Source organism: Oncorhynchus gorbuscha, linkage group LG22, assembly GCF_021184085.1.
Source record: "Oncorhynchus gorbuscha isolate QuinsamMale2020 ecotype Even-year linkage group LG22, OgorEven_v1.0, whole genome shotgun sequence".
Lineage (NCBI taxonomy): Eukaryota > Metazoa > Chordata > Actinopteri > Salmoniformes > Salmonidae > Oncorhynchus > Oncorhynchus gorbuscha.
Window position 1 is genome coordinate 14,521,661 of NC_060194.1, and position 3,314 is coordinate 14,524,974.

Here is a 3,314-nt window from a genome sequence, read left to right on the forward strand (position 1 = left end):
TATCTTTTCCCTGATTAGAGTCCCTATTTCTCCCCTTGTTTTCCGTTTCTGCCCTGTCGGATCCTTGTCTATTGTTCACCGTGCTGTGTCTGTATCGCCCTGTCGTGTCGTGTTTCCCTCAGATGCTGCGTGGTGAGCAGGTGTCTGAGTCTGCTAGGTTCAAGTGCCTTCCCGAGGCAACCTGCAGTTCTTGATCGAGTCTCCAGTCTGTTCTCGTCATTACGAGTGGAATTATGTCTTATGTTTGTAGAATTACTTTACTGGATTAAAGACTCTGTTTTCGCCAAGTCGCTTTTGGGTCCTCATTCACCTGCATGACAGAAGGATCCGACCAAAGAATGGACCCAGCGACTACAGATGCTCGTAACACTGCCGTCGAGATCCAAGGAGCCATGCTCGGCAGACACGAGCAGGAATTGTCTGCTGCTCGCCATGCCGTGGAGAACCTGGCCGCTCAGGTTTCCGACCTCTCTGGACAGTTCCAGAGTCTTCGTCTCGTGCCACCTGTTACTTCCTGGCCTGCCGAGCCTCCGGAACCTAGGGTTAATAACCCACCTTGCTACTCCGGGCAGCCCACGGAGTGCCGCTCCTTTCTCACCCAGTGTGATATTGTGTTCTCTCTCCAACCCAACACATACTCTAGCGAGAGAGCTCGGGTTGCTTACGTCATTTCACTCCTTACTGGCCGGGCTCGAGAGTGGGGCACAGCTATCTGGGAGGCAAGGGCTGATTGTTCAAACAATTACCAGAACTTTAAAGAGGAGATGATTCGGGTTTTTGACCGTTCAGTTTTTGGTAGGGAGGCTTCTAGGGCCCTGGCTTCCCTATGCCAAGGTGATCGATCCATAACGGATTACTCTATAGAGTTTCGCACTCTTGCTGCCTCTAGTGACTGGAACGAGCCGGCGCTGCTCGCTCGTTTTCTGGAGGACTCCACGCAGTGGTCAAAGATGAGATTCTCTCTCGGGAGGTTCCTTCCAGTGTGGACTCTTTGATTGCTCTCGCCATCCGCATAGAACGACGGGTAGATCTTCGTCACCAAGCTCGTGGAAGAGAGCTCGCGTCAACGGTGTTTCCCTGCTCCGCATCGCAACCATCTCCCTCCTCTGGCTCAGAGACTGAGCCCATGCAGCTGGGAGGTATTCGCATCTCGACTAAGGAGAGGAACGGAGGATCACCAACCGCCTGTGCCTCTATTATGGATTTGATGGACATTTTGTCAATTCATGTCCAGTAAAAGGCCAGAGCTCATCAGTAAGCGGAGGGCTACTGGTGAGCGCTACTACTCAGGTCTCTTCATCTAGATCCTGTACTACTATGTCGGTCCATCTACGCTGGACCGGTTCGGGTGCTACATGCAGTGCCTTGATTGACTCTGGGGCTGAGGGTTGTTTCATGGACGAAGCATGGGCTCGAAACATGACATTCCTTTCAGACAGTTAGACAAGCCTACGCCCATGTTTGCCTTAGATGGTAGTCATCTTCCCAGTATCAGATTTGAGACACTACCTTTAACTCTCACAGTATCTGGTAACCACAGTGAGACTATTTCTTTTTGATTTTTCGTTCACCTTTACACCTGTTGTTTTGGGTCATCCCTGGCTAGTATGTCATAATCCTTCTATTAATTGGTCTAGTAATTCTATCCTATCCTGGAACGTTTCTTGTCATGTGAAGTGTTTAATGTCTGCCATCCCTCCCATTTCTTCTGTCCCCACTTCTCAGGAGGAACCTGGCGATTTGACAGGAGTGCCGGAGGAATATCATGATCTACGCACGGTCTTCAGTCGGTCCCGAGCCAACTCCCTTCCTCCTCACCGGTCGTATGATTGTAGTATTGATCTCCTTCCGGGGACCACTCCTCCTCGGGGTAGACTATACTCTCTGTCGGCTCCCGAACGTAAGGCTCTCGAGGATTATTTATCTGTGTCTCTTGACGCCGGTACCATAGTGCCTTCTTCCTCTCCGGCCGGGGCGGGGTTCTTTTTGTTAAGAAAAAGGACGGTACTCTGCGCCCTGCGTGATTATCGAGGGCTGAATGACATAACGGTTAAGAATCGTTATCCGCTTCCCCTTATGTCATCAGCCTTCGAGATTCTGCAGGGAGCCAGGTGCTTTACTAAGTTGGACCTTCGTAACGCTTTACCATCTCGTGCGCATCAGAGAGGGGGACGAGTGGAAAACGGCGTTTAACACTCCGTTAGGGCATTTTGAGTACCGGGTTCTGCCGTTTGGTCTCGCCAATGCGCCAGCTGTTTTTCAGGCATTAGTTAATGATGTTCTGAGAGACATGCTGAACATCTTTGTTTTTGTCTATCTTGACGATATCCTGATTTTTTCACCGTCACTCGAGATTCATGTTCAGCACGCTCGACGTGTTCTACAGCGCCTTTAGAGAATTGTCTCTACGTGAAGGCTGAGAAGTGCTCTTTCATGTCTCCTCCGTTACTTTTCTCGGTTCCGTTATTTCCGCTGAAGGCATTCAGATGGATTCCGCTAAGGTCCAAGCTGTCAGTGATTGGCCCGCTCCAAGGTCACGTGTCGAGTTGCAGCGCTTTTAGGTTTCGCTAATTTCTATCGGCGCCATTCGTACTCCCGGTCAAGTTGCTGCCCTCTCACAGCTCTTACTTCTGTCAAGACGTGTTTTATGGTCCGGTTCCGCCCAGGAGCTTTTGATCTTCTAAAAGAACGCTTTACGTCCGCTCCTATCCTCGTTACTCCTGACGTCACTAGACATTCATTGTCGAGGTTGACGCTTCCAGAGGCAGGCGTGGGAGCCATTCTATCCCAGCGCTTCCAGTCTGACGATAAGGTTATCCTTGCGCTATTTTTCTCATCGCCTGTCGCTATCTGAACGCAACTATGATGTGGGTAATCGGTGGAACTGCTCGCCATCCGCTTAGCTCCTAGGCGAATGGCGACAGTGGTTGGAGAGGGGGCGACTGCCTTTGTCGCTTGGACAGACCATAAGAACCTGAGTACATCCGTTCTGCCAAAACGATTTAATGCCCGTCAAGCCCGCTGGGCGTTGCTTTTCTACTGCTTCGAGTTTGTGATTTCTACCGTCCGGGTAGCAAAAACACCAAGCCTGATGCCTTATCCCGTCTGTTTAGTTCTTCTGTGGTTTCTACTGATCCCGAGGGATTCTTCCTTATGGGCGTGTTGTCGGGTTGACAGTCTGGGGAATTGAAAGACAGGTTAAGCAAGCGACTCACGCACACTGGCGTCGCCGCGCTTGTCCTAGTAACTCCTTTCGTTCCTGTTTCCACTGCCTGGCTGTTCTTCAGTGGGCTCACTCTGCCAAGTTAGCTGGT